The 20,599-nt window shown below is 37.1% G+C and overlaps 1 protein-coding gene across 1 annotated transcript in view; it reads right to left on the bottom strand.

Annotated features, from left to right (window-relative positions):
• Window positions 1-7,474, bottom strand: part of MARK1 (microtubule affinity regulating kinase 1) — a 36,498-nt gene extending 29,024 nt beyond the window's left edge. The window contains exons 1-2 of the mRNA XM_026844823.1: window positions 7,420-7,474; window positions 6,647-6,700 (exon numbers count right to left, since the gene is read on the bottom strand). The gene's annotated coding sequence lies outside the window, so the exon portion shown is untranslated. The remainder of the gene's footprint in view (window positions 1-6,646; window positions 6,701-7,419) is intronic.
• Window positions 7,475-20,599: the final 13,125 nt, after the last annotated feature.

Here is a 20,599-nt window from a genome sequence, read left to right as displayed (position 1 = left end):
TCGCATGAAAAAAACATCATACCAGGCTGTTCATTGTGCATTTTTTGGTTTTCTAAGTATTTGAATTCATTGCACATGAAAAAGTTTCTCAGTTAAATCAATATCAATTAGGCAGAAGCTAACAAATCTAAGCCAATATATGGTACAGCTTCAGAAGAACTTCTAAGCAGGTATGTGGAAAACTGTAATTGTTGCCAGAAGATTGGCAAGGTGTTTCATAACTTAACAGTATTAATGCTTGTATAAAAGTTCCAGCAATGAATGCATGTCTTTATAAGCAGGATTAACGTATTGGACTTCCATAAATAAATTCAAATCTAGAAAAAAAGATCATTAAGAAACACAATTTTACATGCAATATGAAGGACATGGTAATTGCATTAAAAGATACACATTATTCAATATTCTCACAGGATTTAGAAGTTTACTAACTGGTTAAGATTCAAATTGATTTCATAGTAACACGAAATTTTGTTCCACATAATATGCAATTTTTTCTTCCAGAAAAGAAAAAGCCTACTAGGAAATGGACATTAAAGTCTACTTTCCTCAAGACAGAACATTACTGATCTCCAGCCTAATGCAGGTACTCTGTTATATAAAAGAAACATTTACTTGCTCCAGTTCCAAATAGAAGACATCACCAAGACCCAAGGTATACAATATACTGTTGAATACACATTTTTCAGCATATAAATGAATCATACAAAACAGGTACACAGCCCTGGTAGTCACCATGAGCTTATCAAGAAGTAGTAGTTAATCTCAACCTTTTCAAAGAAAGCAGCTATTCTAAGGCAAATTCTAAATGAATGCAACAAAGTCACAAGGTGAATCTCCGTATTTTCTTGCTGGTTAGTGACTCTGAGGTGGGCTTCTTGTTTGTTTGGGGATTTTGACTCAAAGACATTTTTAAAGTTGTTTGAAATGCATCTGCATGCTTAGAGCAAGAACCAGACAATGCTGAAGCAGCCGAAGTTATTTCTAGGTGATGCTCATCCACACAGATCATGTCAAACGTAGGCTGCATGGAAACTGGCTATTTTATTTTACAGACAGGATGGTGTGTCAGTCTCCCTACAAACATCTGAGAGCAGAGAAGAAAGAAATGAGCAAGGTTAGTTGAAATCTTGGAATCTACTTGTAGGTGTCTGCTGACTAAATGGCTTCCTCTGAGAAAAGATTAAAAAAGCCTCTAAGTGGTTGTATTCCCTACAACACTGCTCTCCCAACTGCCTGCCCACTACTGAAACTACAGCACACAAGATTGCCTTCTTCATGGGGAGACACATGTTCCTCTGAGAGTTCATGTTTTGCAGTTGTTATTGACTTCTGACAAGTTTCCAGAAGTTGTTTACCTAGAAACCAGTATTTTCAAACCTTTTTCTGAAGTAACTCAGGTATAGGCATCTTGCAAATTAGGCAGATGTACTTACGTATTCCACAATACTGCTATGTAACTAAGTCAAGCAGCTTTGCTAAAGCTGCTTGGTGTGACAGATACCATCCAACACAGGCAGAAAGAAATTGTTTGAAAGGTTGAAAAAACTGAAATAATGGAACAGCGCTATGCAGAGATCAAACACAGCCACATTAGACCTTGTGTAGCTCCTGGCCCATACAGTCCAAGGGGATGTGTAAGGGTGTCTCAAATGCGGAGTGGGGAGAAAGATCAGGGAACATTATCATATCAGATATTCAAAACATCAAAGGAGGAGCAGAATGGAAACTGGGCAAATGAACTGTTCTCTGGAGTCCTGGTGCATATTCAGGATTTTATTTGGCCCAGTATAAATACACACTGTAATGAATTAAGAAAACGCCAATGTTCACTCCTCCAATTTTCTCTTACAAGAGAGAAACAGTGTAGAAAGTCTCTGAATGACGGATAACACTTGAATAAAAACATTAACAGTATTCAAGTATTAGAGTACATTATTTTACACATTGCAACACTTGCATTCTGTGGAGCACTACTTTAGGATATATCTTCCTGCCCCCCCTTTACATCAATTTGTATTTACAAATAGATGTATCTTTAAACAATATCCACTACACTTCTCAGTAACCCTCAGCATACCTCTATATGCAAAGGAGGAGATGTATTAAAGCAACAAGACCACAGTTATTTCCTACAAAGCCAAGTCTGTTAATGTTACAGAAATCTAGACAGAACAGTGAGATTAGTTCTTTTGTGACAATGTGAGCTGCAGGATTACGTAATTATTTATTTTATTGATGAAAAACAGCACTTTGAAATTCATGCACACCTCTATTTTCTTGAGCAGCAGCAGCATACTGCTCTTAGAAGGTGTAAGTGCTCCCTGACTTCCCCCTGCCCCCTTTATAAGGCCACTCTTCATTCTGAACAAAGTGCTACCATTCAAAAAAACCTCTTGAACAAGCATCTCCTTGTTGCAAACAGGTTGTAGCCTCTATAACTTCTCTTATACTAGAGGATTTTGTAGAACTCACACCTATGGAAAAGTCACAAAGCTTGAAAAATTGATTCCTGCGTTTCCAGTTTTATTTGTCAGGGCACAGACTGCAGAAAGCACAAAGATCTTTTGTCATACAATTGCTAACACTTCTACTTGCTGTCAGGTTGACATCTACATTTAAAATTTACCATTTTAAGTCACTACAGTCAAATGAAAAATCTTTAGTTAACCAAGGCTTTTTCTTGTTTTGAAAGACATGCTTGAATGCTTCTCTAGTTTCTAAATCATTACTGAGAAGGGATGTTGGAAAAAAAGCATAACTTTCAATGGGTAACATATTGAAATCGTTCCAAATCTACTATTACTTTATTTCTGTTCTGCTTTTCTTCACAACAGAAAGAACCTAAGTTTGAGACTTTAGATATATTTAAAGAATAAACACAAGTCCACTAAGCCCTAAAGAGGGAAATCTGAAATGTCACTTGCTAATCAAACCTATTAAGAAAAAAAAGCACCTTCTCCTCCACTAGCAGTTTGCTGAAGAGCAACAAAATGCTATTTCAGAAACACCCCTAATGAAACCAGTAAAGAAGACACTTTCAATGCAGCAGACATGCAGAAAACAACAGCAATTGTGATATAAATTCTAGTTATGATGAAACCCAAATGCTTACGTTCATGTCAGTGGAAAAAGCGAAGTCAGTACAATATGTCACTAAGTTCACAAAAAAGCCAGCTCTGTCTTCTATAACACGTGCTCACTAAGATGAGAACCACACAGTGAACGAATTGAAAACAAAATAAATGGGAGTACCCTTAATTCAATATCGTTTATTTAGATAGGCAGAGGTCCTGAAGCAAGAAATATAATTTAAGACTATCATACTGCATGCACAAGGATGCAAAACTTAAAAATTCACAAGATCAGCTTACTTGTGTCATCTCCTAATTTCTGATGGTTTAAGTAAAAATAACTGTCTGTAAAGTACCCTGTCCACACTGCATGGCATAAGTAACACTGAAGAACATTGTTAAGAGCAAACTGAACACTTTCTTTGCTTTCATACATGTGACTAAATACCCAGCTTGTATGACACTTTCAGCAACTGAAGTATGTGCTCAAATATTTCTACTTACAAAAAAGAACAGTGCATGAGAAGCTATGATGCCTCAACTCATTTTACTTAAATTAGGTCGGTAGCAAATACTATGGCAAAACCTGCTTGGACTTGGTATCCTTTATATTATAGTGGATGGAAAGGGGATGGTTTTATGAATGACCCTGTGCCTAAGATCACTACGTATTTGTCTTGTTTGATCAACAAAAAAAGTCAACAGTTATTGAAGGCCTAAAAGTTTTGCTGACAATTTAGCAGCTTTGAAGCTCTAGAGACTGTACTCTCAACTATGCTAATTCAGATGGGTTCAATATCAGGAGTGGTATTTTTGTAGCAGTAACATACTCCAGTATTCCTCTATAAACATTATTAGAAAAGTGCTTGTTCCTCTTAAAACAATAATACTATTATTGCTTCCCATTCCCAACATTACCTCTTGAAGAAATAATTGACTACTTAACAGTCCTATGTACAGTACAACCCTGACAGAATTTTAAAAATTCACATTACAGTGATGCTATATAGTACAGAATCACAAACTTTATGTAATAGCTCAGTGCAGAAAGATGACCAATTTCATAGAGCAGAACAAGAATTTTTTAATTGTTTTACTTACAATACACAAATGACCTGTTAAAATACTAACAGAAGTAGTAATTCTAAGCATGCTGATAAAACAACCTCCCACTCTTTATTTCCTTTAAAAAACTACAGTTGCTTGAGAAACTGTGCAAAAACTGCTTAAGCTTACTTAAAAGCTTTCAGGGAATCAGTATTCAGTTTCACTCAAAATTCTCAGAAAATTGGAAGAAGATGAAGATATTTAGAGATTCAAACCAAAAGTTTTTTCCTGAAAACTACAATCAAGGTGGTACAAAGGAAAGATTTTGTACTGGGTCTGGCTGAACTGGAATTGGTTTTTCCCTACAGCAGCCCTCACGGTGCTGTGTTTTATGTCGGGAGCTGGCAGGGTGTTGATAGCACCCTGGTGTTGTGGCTACTGCTGAGCAGTGCTTACACAGCACCAAGGCTCTTTCTGATATTTCCCCCAGTGGGACGGGGTGGGCAAGATCTTGGGAGGGGACACAGCCAGGACAGCTGACCCAAACCGACCAAAGGGATATTCCATACCATATGACGTTTGCTCAGTATAAAGCTGGGAGAAAGGAGGAAGGGAGTGGGGCCACCCTTGGTCCTCCGAGGCAACCACTACGCGTATTGGAGCCCTGCTTCCTGAGAAGGCCCGACATTGCCTGTCCATGGGAAGTAGAGACTAAATCTGTTTGCTTTTGCTTCCGCGCGCGGACTTTTGCTTTGCCTTGCTTATATTAAAACTGCTTTTGTTTCACCCACAAGGGTTAGTTTATCTTCTTTCCCCTCTTTACCCTATTGAGAAAACAAGGGGAAAAGGGGTGGGGGGGAAAGTGATAGAGCGACTTGGTGGATACCTGGCATTTAGCCAGAGTCAAACCATCACAGATTTATACCAACGAATTATCACACCTTCCAGTGTGAGCAGAAGATGCATGGCCTAAATATTTCTAGAAGTTACTGAAGAATGGAATTGTGCTTAGATCACCGAATTTAACTTCTATCCTTAGTTCTTCTATAAGCTGCTTCTAACTGTACCTTGTGTACCTCATGTTTCTCTTGTTATCAGCTTCCCACTCAAAAAATAAACAGCAGCAGTAATGCACTATTACAGGAGTATTTTGTGACTACTTGTGTGGTGTGACAGCATCTTTTGTAGGCTATGAAAGTTTCATTTATACTTGGAATGATTGAATTATTACTGAATATATCTGTGTGAAATACGTCTTTATCATTAAAGCAACTGTCACAGAAATGTTTTATGCTTAGTTTTCCAAAATGTTTAAATATTTTTTACCCTCTCATTGCTCAACAACCAAACTCACCTAGCTCTCCAAGTGTAAATACCAAGCTAAGTAGGAAACAAACTCTGTGAGCAGCACAGGATTTCCACAGTATGCTCTGTCACATACTGCCTCTATGGGTCCCTCTTCACTACCTCAAATATTAGGAAAGAGATTTGCTTAATATAGTGTGTAGGACTTAAGGATAGCAAAGTTTTTGCATGAACTCTACACAGCAGGTTGAATTAAAAAACCACCACAAAATCCTGAAGAATCTATACTCAAACAAAAACACTACAGAAGAGAAATTAAATAAATCAAAGAATTGGAAGAAATCAAAGGAAAAAAAAATTAAAGCAAAGCTGTTTATAACTCCTCACAACCAGAAGTTGCACAATAAAATAAATGTAATGGCAGCCAGAGATAAAAGAACAGCAGTAAGTCATAGCTGTAGAATGACAGAAAGAGGCTACAGACAGCAGCAGCATAGTATTTGTAAATCAAAAAAAATATCCCCGATTTTAATAGGCAATCTCCAGTAGGACAATATGACATTTCTGTGCTTCAGCCAAAACCAACCATATGGAGAGTTAAACAGTAAAAAACCCAAACCAAACAAAAAACCTCCAGAGTTTTGTTAAAGCACTTATCACAATGGTTATGAATGACTTCTGAATTTTTATCTACAAACAAGAATGTTCTGATTACGTTCAGTCATTTTGTCAATTCTATACACAAAAAGTAACTGCCAAAGGTCCCTTGAGTTTAACAAATACTTTATTAAAGTTGAAAGACTGTAAAAACAAAGGTGAAATAAAACTATTAAAACTTACAAGTGCACAAAAATTAATTACTACATTAAAGACAAATTCAAGAAAATTGCTATCCTTTACAGCATTACGTCTTGACTTAATATTTAGACAAACTACTTGTGTATGTAGTTAGACACAAATGTTATTGTCAGCAAAGAGTAAAGCTGGAGGAAGGAAGAGCGAAGAAGCAATGCTTAGGAACCACATACAGTAACTGCCCTCGGACAAATTGCACATGCACCTTGTAGCAAAGACAGTAGGATACCACTGTGTCCCCCAAGGTCCTGTATACACAAAGATGTTTGTTTAGCTAGATAAAGGGACAAAATATTTTTGTCAAGTAAACAAAAGATCACAGTTCAACTGTTTATAGAATTTCAGATATTATGGTATATTCTTACCTTTTGCAGACTAGTAGGATTTAGCTGTGTTTTATCTATTATTTTCACAGCAACCTTGGGGAAAAAAAAAAACAACACACACCATGGATTACTAAACTCAGAAAAATGTTTGAATAAAAATATATTGCACCTCCATGAGTAAAAGCATAGATGTGCCTATAAGACATGCATATATGTCTGCTTTTATGCATTTCATCAAGCAAAATTTCCTTACCTATTAGGATCTACTAGCAAGAGCTCAGAACTTTGCCACCAGATGGTACCACCAAGAAATCAGTCTTACACTTCTGTCAGACAATATTATCCTGTCCACTGCAAAACCAGGCTCTCCAAACACAAGATCTATCTATCAATATATTTCAATATCAGGACCTATTTACCTACCTACCTATCTATCAATAGATTATCAATATCAATTAAATCTATCAATAGATTTATCTTCAGTTTTGGAAATGCTTGGGGATGAACAGGTGGTCTCCCAGATCCAAATTACCCCTTTAGGCGCAGCAAGCTTTTTGATCTCCTCACCATGAAGTAATGTTTTTAAAAAAGGGGTGAGTGGTTACAGGGAGAAAACTCTGGCACCTCACGTAACCTTTCCTGTATCCTGAAACAGCCTCTTTACATCTTGTTTTATGACGACTAAAAATGCACTTTTTCTATTCAGAAGAGAAAGGTGAAAGAATAGCAGAAATACTTATAAAGATAGCCAAAGAGAACATAAAACACACTGACAGCCTTTTTGGTTTGTTTTCTTTTTTTGAAAGGCTTACCTCTCTTCCAGTAAGCACATGCCTTGCCAGTTTCACTTTGGCAAAATTTCCTTTTCCTATTGTTTTCAGTAAGCGATAATTTCCAATGTGAGGATGCTCTTCATTGGTAGATGTAATGGAGTTTCTACATCGGGGGATGTTTTGTCTGCTACTCGACTTGATAGGCTGGACATGTGGTTCAGTGTATCCATCCACAGAGGTATGCTGGAAGGCAGATAAAAACATTTGGGAATTTAGCTACTTGTTTTTTAGACAGTTGCAGCAAAATAGATTAAAATCATAAAAAGTTGTAGAGGGGAGTCATTCATTTACTTCTAAAATATAACTGATAATTTTGGATGGCTGCCTAAACAGAACACACTGTCTTTGGGCAGAGTTTGATGTATGTCTCAAGAAGAAGGTCTGCAGAAAGATTTTACCAGCTCCAAATGCAAAACTAGAGACACCTAGGCAGTAATTAACAAACCACTGCTGACTTTTAAAGTATGAAACTATGCCAAACTACACACTACACTGTTACGTTGCAAATAACTTTGTCTAATCATAACCAAATTTACTTTTTTAAAAATACACAGTAAAGAAAATATTTGTACTTTTGCATATTTGAAAACAAGGCTTCACTCTATTATTTTTTAACTTTCTTCACTCAAATAACATTATGAGAAAAAAATTTTTCAAGTAGGCTTTGGTCCCCAAACCCCTTTGTATCTTTTTGTAAGTCATAGAAGTTTTCAAATAATGAACAATCTACATCTTCATTTAAAAATAATAATCTGCTTAAAGCCTTCTTAAAACCCTCCATGTTATCTCATAAATACATTTCATATCTCAAAAAGTCTGAAGAACTAAAAGGATGTTATTTTTAATGCATGCCAACACATCATCCCACATTAAATGTTAGTCACTGAGATCTGCAGTGCTTCTGTACTCTTTAACTTCCAAGTATATAAGGGGCAAGACACAGATAGGGCTTGGAAATGTTCCAAGGAGAAACCAAAGTAACAGAAGATGTCAAAGGGGTGTTAAGTGTTTCAGTATTTCAAATGCTTTCTAACATTAGTGGCAGATGGGTACAAATGTTTAACAGGTAAAATTTAGCCTCTATTTTTAAGCTACAGATTTAAAGGCAGGCAAATACTGTAAGCAGAAACAGTGTCTTCTCCGACCAGTTTTTATATTTTGTAACAAAGGCATGCTTACTCCCAGCTCACTCAGTTCCTGCTAAGCATAAAGCATCAACGAAACTCAAAAGACACCTTAATATTCTCCCATTTTTCACTGCTTCAGTCAAAAAGTGGGTATCTCAATACCCTTGTACAGAACACTGAGACTGTTTCTTTACAGACCAAAGGTGTCAAAGATCTTTGACAAGCTGAAAGCAGTCAGAAGGCAATGGGAGGTTTCACTGTGTCTCCCAATACCCAGCTTAATTTGGTATATGCTGATCTCACACATTATTCCTTATGCAAGTAATTATTTTCTTATGCAAAATAGAATTTAAAGCAGCGCTTCAAACTTCAGTGTGCATTTATTATAGACTGAAGTCAATCCCCTCCTGTAAACCGCCAGGCTTACAGATAGTCCCACTGAGCCGAGCGGAGTTATTTCAGGACATAAGCACTAGTAGAAATGGGAAAACTAGCAAACAGCTGCAACACAACCGGAAAAAACAAGGAGTATACCACAACCAGAATGTTCTTCCCAAATGTAGCACAACTCTGCTTACATCACCTCCAGCATTATTAATTATTCACTATGTCCAGGAGAACAGTCCTAAATATAATTTTCTGTTTGTCTTTTCATTACCCGAGTGTCTCTGGAAAATACTACTTTGTCCCCGCTGCTAAACTGTTTTATGAGCTACTGCAGAAGGAAACAAGCCAGGCATGTTTAGATTCTGTGTATCAGACACATTTATTCAACCATAAAATAACATGCTAGCAATAGTATCTATCCTTTAGAAGCACATAATTAAAAACTTTCTGTGGACTTGGAAAAAGAGGATCAGAAGGACAGCTCCAGGCAAAGAGGCATTCAATAAACCAGAGCCCAAATAAGTCTCACCTAAGAAAACACCCTGCAAGATCAGTATTTGTATGGTGATAACATTATAGCTGTACCTAGAACCCTGTCCACAGCTACAGCACTATGCTACACAAGCTTCAAGTCTTTGAGCCTATTTATGCACACAATTAGATCTTAATTACTTGAAATACAATGCCTACAAGATGCATTAGAAAGCCTAATATCAATTGCCAATTTCATATGCTTCACAGCATTAGCCTACTTCCAGTAGATACTTGAAGAGATCTTGTAAATAAACAGTTGGATAGGCAAGCAAAGCCAATGCCACAGGCAAAGCGAAAGATGGCTTCACAAGATAGATCATTTTAATGCAGATTTAACAGGGAAAGCAGTTACTTGATCATAATGACAATGTAACACTGAACCAAAAAAAAAAAAAAAAAAAAAAAGAGTAACGAAGTTCAGGGTCATGGCCATTCTGGATTTTGCTCTTTTTGTGACAGAAAAACTATCATCTGGATATTTTCTCAATTATTGCCTCTTAGACAGATTATCTTCAGATTCAACTATTCTTCCCAGCTATGCCCAAGGACGACAGAAAACATGCATAAAGGTCAAGTTTCTTAGTTTGTGAGACACTATATAATTTCTGAATTTCAACATCACTGAATTAAATTGTAATTATTATTCTTAAGTCTTGCAATAGGCTTCTCTTTTGCACATAATCAGCTTGATATTGTTGGAAAGTACAGAGGAATTTAATCTAGAAACTCATCAGCTTCTAGAAATCAGCATTCAATGAAATAGAAACATAACAAGGTTAAGATGTTGGCAGAAAAAAAACCCAAAAGTTAGGTCAAACAACAGTATCTCTGAAATTATTTCCAAACAATGTTAAAGCTGTATTCCACAGAAGCATGGAATATCCACATTGTCTAGAAAAACAGGCGATGTAGTTTTAAGACCTTTCTGGTCCATTACAATGTGTTCATTCATTATGCATCAGCTACTGTGTGGCTATTTAAAAATGCCATTTCAGAAGAACAATATCTAAATTCTGAGAAATTTTTCAGGGTGCTGGAAACAAGTGGGCAGTAAAAACACCACTCTCCTTGAAGTTCATTGCCATCTAAAAACAATTCCAGCTAACAACCTGCATTTCTACACAGGATTTTAATTAGGGATTCTGATACTTCTCTAGATATCTTGATAATATATATAATATGCAGTGTGAAACACTACCTTACTAGTATATCATAAACATGACTTCCTGTATGTTCAGTTTGTATCAATTAACTGTCTAGAAATCAACACATAAAATTAGATGTTTATTAAACTAAAATGCAATTCTAAATAAAAAAAGGTGCAGCAATAACAAAAGTTTAGAGCTGAAACAGTATATTAGAGCAGTCATTCAGGTATTTTGTACATTAGTCAAATATTAAAAAAAACCCCAACAACCAAACCCAAAACAAACCAAAAACCCATACAGATCCAAATCCACCACATTTTCAGAAATCTCAAAAAAGTAATCCTAGCATTCAATTTTAGACTGACTGAAGAGAGCTCAATTAAGTCTTATTACTCCGAACAAGGTTTGTTTCTGAGACGTTGCATTAAAGTTATCACAGTCAAAGGCACTAAAATCACAAGAGTTAATCTGACTCATGGCTTCCCCAAGACTCAAGGCTATCATTTTCCTTGTTTACCCAAGGCAGCTTTGCAAAAGCAAGATGACCCAATACCCAGACACATTATCTTTGAGAAAGTGCAGAAGAATTAACCCCACCAAGTAGCTACAAAGTGTGCACTCCACTACTCTACTTACTCAGCATCCTTTACCCACTTAGCTAGCCACCAGAGTAGTATTCTCACAGATTATACACTGTAATTAAGATTACATCATCACGTATATTAACGGCTCTTACAGCTGTCTTAAAAAGTCCCCTAAATCATTGCGACCACCAAAACACAGTTTCTCTCAATCAAACAACATCTTAATAGCTCTTCTGAGTAACGGGGTAATTTCTACACATCTATCTGCCTACAAATATAACTCACTTGATTAAATAAACATCTTAGTCCTGAATTTTCCCCTTCTTGAATTACTGAAAGGCAAATTCCTTGGTACAGTCAGTTCGCAGCAGCAAAGTATGCACACACAGTGCTAGAAAAGGCACATCATCACACCTTCTCTCTCAATTATCTCCTGTTTCTTGTGGCCAATTTTTATATTCAGAAATCCAAACATTTTCAAGTACATTCCATACATGTGAACATTTGTAACAGCTGTCGTATTTTGCAAGATAATAAAGATAGCTAGCTCAGAGGGAGTCTGAAGGGTTTAGAAGACCATCTTCTAAGCAGCTCTGATCTGCAACAGCTTTGATTCACAATACAGGGGAAGGAAAGGGGAGAAAGATGTGAAGCAACGTTCTGGATGTCCAGCTGTTTTAATGTTTTAACTGCTTGCTGTCTGTAAGTATACCTTTAGGACCTAGGAGCTTCTAGCAAGCCTTTTTCTTATGCTGAAGCAACAATCAAACTACATCAGAAGAGTCCAGTTTTTTTGAAAGATCTTCATAAACCTCAATGCAGAAACCAACAGAAATCTTCAGATCAGCTTGTTCTGCATCACAAAGCAAGAGCACCCTGAGGTCCAGGTTTACAGACATGAAGCATGGTGCAACTCTGAACTGCACAAGATGATAGTACCTGATCCATCAGCTAGTGCCAGAAGAAGGGGTTTCACTCCTCTTCCAGGTAAACCTCACATCTGCACAAAACCACAGCTTACCCTTGACACATGTACCTGTCACACCATACTACAATTACTAAAGCACCTCTGATCTCAGTCAAAGCATTAATAGAGCACTATCTACCTCTAAGTTTTCATATCTAACACATGAAAGAGTGCTTTAGAGGGGGCCATTAAAAAGACTGAATGTATGCACACATGATTCCTTTCATAATTTCTTATCAGCAATTAAATGCATACTAATTGGGAATGCATGATAGAAACTTTGTTATTAAAAAAAGCAGCCACAATCCAAAGCAATCAACTTTCTCCACTGAAACAGGACTTAGCTCAGAAAACAACAAGAAACAAACACACACAATGAGAGGGAAAAAGTATATAGAGATTTTAAATCAGATACCAAAGTCAATGCATAGCAGAGACAGAAAAAAATCAGACAAAACTTTACCCATGCCCTGAGCTTGCTCACGCATGCTTTCCAGAAGTACACAAAGAAAATAATCACACACAAGCATGTGCATCTTTCTGTTTATATCAGATTTACATAATATGTAGGAATTCTAGGCATGAACTTTTGAAAGAGCTTGAAGCTATTAGTAATAACAATGAATTCAAATAAAACTCGCCTCAGTCAAGCATATGGAAACATTTAATTAACTGATGCTATAACCCTGAAAAGCATTTTATAAAACTGAAAAAAAAATAATCCAACCTGTAAGCTTAGAGGTCAATATATAGTATTTTGTTTAGTATCTCACTTGATACCTTCCCCTTACTCTTTTTTAGTATCTCTTTCCTTTTCTTCCTAATTGTAATATTATTTAAAAAAACAACTTCAAAGCTAATAGTAAAACATTTCTATTGCAAGGTGAAATACAACCCCTTTATGTCAATACACAATAAAGATTCCTTTCTAAAAGCATACATATATACTGGCAATAGGTAAACTTATGCTGAGCATTGGGTAGATCTTATCCTGTGCTTGTTACTATGGTATCTAAGCCCCTTAGAAGTTTTGTTTAGGTTTTTTTGTTTTGTTTGGCGGTTTTTGTTTTGTTTGTTTTAAAGTGATCAACATAGCTTTGTGAAACAGAAATCAGTTTGACAACTTTGAGACAGAATTGTTTTTCTAATCACAAACTACACAGGATGCAATGTTTACAGCTCCATGTCTGAAGCAATCAAGGATAGAAAACAGAGCCCACGATCTACTAGTGCAGTGCTATACACAGCTAACAACCATGTTGTTGCTCCCAGTTTATTTTTATTTTGCTTTAATGCAGCAGTGATGTCATATGGAAGGGTGGAGTTCATTATTACATGGAATCACAGATACTTTTTATTCAAATGATTAAAAAAATTTTTTAAAAATGCACTGGTCCTCCCCTAAGAGGTCAGTCAAAATATTTCAGAAAAACAAATACCTTCATGGAATTAAATCAGGTCTTGTAACCTGAACTCAGCTAACAGGTTTCCTCTTCTCCCTGGGTCCAAAGCCCTCAGCCTGGCCCGGCGTGCAGGTGCAGAAGAACAGGACCTTCCTGCCTTTGTTCCATTTCACTCAGAATTGGCACAGTTATTTCAACCTGGCACTTTCCTTCCTGACTCATCCCAAACACACAAACAAGATTTTCCAGGGCTAATTCAGGACAGTTGGCCCATATCATCTCCATTAATTGCGGCAAAAAAACCTGAACCCTCCCTATAGCCCCAGTGAAAATTGAGACAAACCAGCTAAAGGGTGCTGCAGTAAGCCACGGTGGAACAGCAGGGGGGGAAAAAAAAAAAAAAAAAAAAAGTGTTTTTCCTAAAATCCTCACATTTACTCATTTTTATTTGTAATTTGGTATAGTACTGGAAGCTACAGTCAAGCCCTATCAAGCAAAAGAATAAATTGTTTCCTATCTTGTCAAAATAAAATGATTAATATCCCTCACCCATGAAACCTAAGATGAACGCATGTTTTTGAAGTAAACCACTTAAGGCAGGGGGAAGGAAGGAGAAAGACTTCCTACTGCAGCCTCCTGGACACCTTTAAACACTGTCCTTCACACAGAGTTCTTGAAACATTTCTTGCCAGCCACTGCTCTTTCTTCAGGAGGTGATCAGTTTAACCTTGCTGAACTTTTCTGACTTAATGAGATTTCCAAACCTGCCAGTACAGAGCTTCCAGTGAGTGTTCCCAGGCCACCCAGGACATCCTGCCAGCACCCAGAGATGCAGGCAGGTACAGGGCACTGCGACCAAATGCCACAGCACTCACAGGTTGCTCAAAAGTCCTCACTAAAAAAAAAAAAGAAAGAAAAGAAAATGCTAATGTTGATCATTAATTGAACCAACTGAACAGGAACACACCCAGAAAGCAAAACTTCTGGCAAAGGAAACTGGCAAGAGTTTTTATTGCACTTATAAATGATGCACCCAGGTCATTTTTCAACTGGACTAATGAAAGGCAGAAGAGACATGAAACAACTTACAGTTCAGGATCATGTCAAGCACATGTTGCTTTTCAAACATTTGCAGGAGTACAAGAAGTGGAAATCCTTTAATACCAAACTTCAAAACTGAGGGGAAAGGGCTGTTTCTACAGTCTGGAGACTAAAATCTGGAAACCTAAGGCTTGCCTCAAGCAAGAAGAGCAGCAGCAAGAGGCAAGGTTTACTCACAAAAGAGCAACCAGATAATAGCACTGTCTCAGACACTCATGATCAAACAGCCTTCTGAGCCAGCTGAGCTTTTTTCTACAGAAGGAAAGCCTACACGAAGCTAATTGGGACCAGGTTCTGAATCCCAATTCATTCTTTCTCTCAAAGTTTATAAAATGGGAATTTCTTCCTTGCCCATTCTATACCTAAAACAACTCTGGAAGAGTCCACATGTGGTTTGATGGCTGCTAAAGCCAACCCAACACTGGTCACATGCCCACACCCACCTACAGCCACAGTACCACTGGGACAGCAGGATGAAGAGCCAACACAGGGAACCAAGCCAGACAAAACCTAACAACTCTTCTGCCAGAGTAGCCTCCAGCTCCCCAAGCACATGTACCACACCCCCCTGAGTTTCCCGGACATCAGCACAGGCCCAAGGAGGAAGGGGAACACCCAGCACCAGGAAGATGGGGCCACATCAGCTCCATGCAGAACCACATTGTCAGAACAGGAATAATATGGAAAAGAAAATCGATGACACCACTTTTCTGGGTAATCCAGAGGTAAACCAACACCAGTAGTGAAACTTTAGCCAGGAGATGCTTACTCCCATTCCACAACAAGGTAAAAAAACAGAAGGATGGGGGAAAAAACCAAACAAACCCCCCAACAAACAAAAGAAATCCCACAAACAAATAAGTAGACGTGCTGATTTATGCTGTTTACCTGCACTGGGTGTGTGAGACAGAAGAGCACACAACATGATTTTAAGCATCTATCCTTTAGGAGTGATCTGCTACATAAAATGGAAAATTAATTTACTCCTTTAGCAAGCTGGACATCATTTCTAAAGTCTTTACATCCCTGTTACTGGATTCATCTAATGGATCCAAAGATGAATTCATCAAGACAGATCACCATCTTAATCTGAAGACTATTTTACCTCAAGGTCTTATTAACTTTGAAGCAAAGCCAGCTTCTAAAAAGTGATGAGATGGCCAATTAAAATATCCAACCTGATAGCAATATGTACTAATTGATGTACACATGTCCTAGAAGAGAAACTGTAGGGCAGCGCAGGACTCCGATATTTGAGGATGTTATATTTCAAATGAAGTTACCCAATACTCAGAAGGATTTTCCAATATTCTTTTGACATATACCTTTTAGGGATCTTGGAAGTCTAATCTAAAGGGCGTGGAGACTCCTCTTAATATTTCCCTTCATACAATACAGTACAGCCATTACTGTATCTAAAAGTAGCTAGGCAACAAGATAATTTTGAGAATTAAGAAAAAAGCGCATGGAGCTACAGCACATTAATAGGGCCTATTTCACACCCTTCCACAGGAGCTGAAGCTTTCAGGGCAAGGGCAGGGAATCCTTCCTGACCTGGAGAGCACTGTCATGGCCTCTTACACTAGAGCATACTAGCTTATTTTCTTCAGCTTCAAGGCTTGATAATATTTCCTGGTCCATCTCTCTTCAGCAAGGCCTTCTGATGTCATTAAGTCTTGCCTCAGAAGACTGAAGCACAGAGTGCCTACTGGTCCTCATTTGCCAAGGTGATGCAGTTTTAATATTTAAGCCAGGATATAATCAGACTCAGCATTCTACAGACATTTTTTTTGGTAAGCAATGATACAAAGGTTGACTTTGAGGAGTAATGCATATTTTGACACAGGAAAACCAGTTACGTTCCTAAGAGGAGGAAGCACCTCAGATGGTGTAGGACACTCCTACCCAATGAGCTTGCACTCAAGCAGTATTCCATTACAAAGGCTTTGTCTATGAGAACAGTCTAACAGAACTTGATCTAATGTGGGAACTGCAGATAAAGTTGTGAGGACACGACTAAACTTAGTTGGTTGTCTGAAAAGTGTAAATTATGTTTTACATACAGAGCAAGATTATGACTATGTATGCAGCTGGTATAGTGTGACATGGGGAACTCAAATAATAAAAAAAAACCAGAACAAAATGAAAACAACCTTCTGTGGAGTGCTCTCTGCCCTGTTTTTCATGCAATTAACAGATCAAATAAAATGTTGTCAGTTGGGCTGTAGTAGCTATTTACCTTTATGTGGATAATGCTACACCACATTTCAACTTAGCAAACATATTCCCAACCTTGCACAGATTTATGCTTAACTTCAAGCTATCCAAACACTGTATGCCCCTTGGACAAGCTCATATCTTATGATCAAAGAACACGCTCTACACTGAGCTCAGACAACAATCTCATTGAAGCCCCTTTTTTTCTAAACTCTTGCAACCACCTATTTTAACCTTTGGGCTTCAATTTTTTGTGATCACAAACAATCATCATTTAGCACTTCAGGAATATATACAACTAGGAAGCTAAATTGAAAAAATGAAAAAAAATCAAACAAAGATTTTTTCAAAGTATGTAATATAGCTAGAAAAAAAAATCTATTTCTTTATATGCTTTAAACTGGCAGCTACAGTACTACAGCAGATAATGAATACTGACAATCACACATATACCACAGATATCTGTCAATGAGCTAAATTAAAACCATAAACAGAAATCATGTGTGAGCATAGCCAAGATGTAAAAGCCAAGCATTAAGAAAAAGAATGAACATAAAAGAAATAGTCCATGTTACATAAGTCAGCAAAGGAAGCAAAAGAAAAAACATCACAGAATACAAAGAAAATATTAAAACACAATACATGTTGATTTACCCAGAAACTAATATGTATTCAAAATGAATACAGTCATCAAAAGAAACAGCCAATCCATAAGTAAGAACACAATTACAATTAAAAAGAAGTGTGACTTCATCTCTTGAGTCCTTGACAATCAGTGGGTGAGGAATCCCAGATCCCAAACTATAGTCTTTAGACAGTACCCCAGCTTGCAAGCCATCAAAATCAGGCATTTCCTGATCTAGATGGTGAGATACAGCAAATAACCAGTAGCAGCAGTAGTGGCATCCAGCCCATCATTAGCAGGGACAACTCTTGGTTCTGTCCTAAGATGGACATGGAAACAGTTTAGATAACATGAGAGCAATGTGTCTTACTGTCTGGAAATTCCCAACTGAGGTGACTTAACTAATCAGATGCTGTCTCATATTGAGACAGAAATTAATCTGATTCAGTCTTAAGGAAGAGAAAGTCAGGAAAGCAAAGAAGTCATGGGAACTTGAGGACAATGTCATCAGGTGACAGGGACTATCAATTTCCATACCGGCAAGTGGGAATCCATCCTCAAAACCTTAAAAGGAGAGTCATCCTTATGCAGATTTCAAATGGACATCATTGAATTATTCCAAGACTTAGGATGGGTCAGACAGCAATGTTATGTTCTCTCTTCCACTATCAACCTGCCAAGGTTCTGTCTCTCACCTACAGTCCCAAGATGCTCCTTGCCTCTTAAGATGTGAGGAAAGCCACACACTGCTGTGATCCCTAAATTATCACAGGCTTACCAGGAGTTTGTAATTTTTTTCCATTAATTTACCAAACTAACTAGAACCGTTCCAAACCCAGGGGATGAAAGTTATCACATTAAAATGTCTTTCTCATTTCACCAAACAGCTAACAAAGGTTCTATTCATTTTACCACCCAACAGCTGACCTGAAATCAGGCAAAGCTTTCTCCCCTTTCTCAGTAATTATCTGGGGGCAAACTTAACTCCAATATATAACTGTCCCACTCACCAATATACTTGACAGCCTCCCAGTTTGCTTTGGGGTTTTTTTGTTTGTCACCCACTGCGCTAGTGTTCGAAATATCTTCAATTAAATCAAGACAACATTAGGAAAATGGCTCATGCACCATTAATATTTCACGTTACCATAATAACTTCAGTCCAATAGTCAAGTGCTATATTTAATTCAGCTTCTTCAGGTTAATAATTATTATTATGTGAAGGAAATGAAAACAGATGGATATGGGAGGCCAGTTTGTCTCTTCTATGTTACTCCAGAAGGCTTAGCATCACTCACTTTGAAAAGAACTCTACTTAAGATATGGATTTAACAAGTAACAGTAAAAAAGCCTGTACAGTATATCAAAATTACAAAGTTTTACAAAAGGTCACAAAATCACCACCACCAATAATAATCAGTATTATCTTGTAGTATTTAGAAAACATCAAATTTGATTTTGGTATAAGCACTATACTGCAATCACTGGATAAGCAAGAATAGCTTTCTTAAAAAGGACCTTTAAATACAGGCTTTTTTGTTTACTTTGCTTTGCACAGGTTGAGTGATTAGATTTACCTTAGCCTGTCTATAAACACTGCTGTAGACATACATTCTCTAATAATGATTACGTCTTCCATTGACTAATTCCAGCATCTATATTAGGTCGACCCTCATTGCTCATACCAACTTTCTGTAGATAAGATTTCTCTTGACTATGCAGTAGATGGAGCAAGAGTTTCATTGTGAAGTGCTTTCATCTGTTTTCTTTGTTCATGTGCATCTTATGTCCATCACTGGAAGAAATAACTCTAAAAAGCAGCTGGCCATGTTAATTTAATATCAAATTAAGAAAAACAAGTTTGAAAAGCTACTGTACATAGGTATGCCTGGCAAATACTATTTAAAGACAGGATTATTAGTATTTTCTGTATACATCTAATTGTATTGAATGATTACAATTATTATTTCTTCTGGAGTCAGATCTTAAGGAAAAAATACTATTTTAGTCCTTCACCAAGTAACAACATTTTCCCGATTTTTTTTTTAACCACCAGTAGATGGTCTGTAATAATTGCAGTGGAAAGAAAATCTGATTACTGTTGGAAAAAAATTACTAAATAAAAACCAAATGCTTTAAAGAATTCTTTAACCTTCAACTGATATTATCTGGAATACAGATATGAGTAAATACTTTACACATACAATCCATTTGTAGAAAACAACCATATCCTCTGTAAGAGCTCAACATAGCATTTAACAGGCTAAGGTAATTTCCATGGCAAAAATCAGACTCCTTTTAATGCTCAACATTCTCTGATTTCTTTGAGCTATACCTCTGTTTATTTTAAGTAATGACAGAAACATCTAAGAATTAGAAAGGTACTTACATACAACTGAAGCCAAACATGCACTCTCCAGGAATTTCAGATATTTAATGTTTAAGCACAAGTAATTTACACTGCTGCTACATACACTGCATTACATCCTACAGTTTGCCCCCCTAACTCTGCAATTCTCGTACATTAAATTTTTTACATATTACTGAGTATATGAAGAAAATCTCTCTCTACAAAGAGCATTACAAAATTGTACATCCTTTAATCATCATAAAGCTCTGGTTACTCTCTGCTGTTAGAGAAGGCGACTCAAGTAACTTTACTAAGGAGGAGGGAAGGAAATGCAGAGTGAGGAAAATACAGTCTAACTGATGAGTATTTAAAATTGTAACAAGCCTTTTTGATAATAATTTCAAGAGCAGTCCCCAAAACAGAAACAACTTCCCCCAACCCACCCACAGCAAAACATTTCTTCACTCCCTTTAACTTTACAATTCAGATTATTCTCATACTAAAATGCTCCTTGGGATTCATACAAAAGGATAAACAGGAGTTACAACTATGTAGCTTTAGTAAAGCTTTGTATTGGTTTTGCTTATGTCATTAAATGAGCAAAACTGGAAAAGGTCCCAGAAAGAGTGAGAAGCATAAGGAAGTTGGCAACAAGTACACAAGCTCAAGCACAAAAGAACATCAGTAAGCAAAATGTGAGGGAAAACAAGGGGGGG

This window comes from Athene cunicularia (assembly GCF_003259725.1).
Source record: "Athene cunicularia isolate RWA chromosome 3 unlocalized genomic scaffold, athCun1 chr3_part1, whole genome shotgun sequence".
NCBI lineage: Eukaryota > Metazoa > Chordata > Aves > Strigiformes > Strigidae > Athene > Athene cunicularia.
Note: the sequence above shows the minus strand (reverse complement) of the source record. Positions and strands in the feature narration are given on the sequence as shown.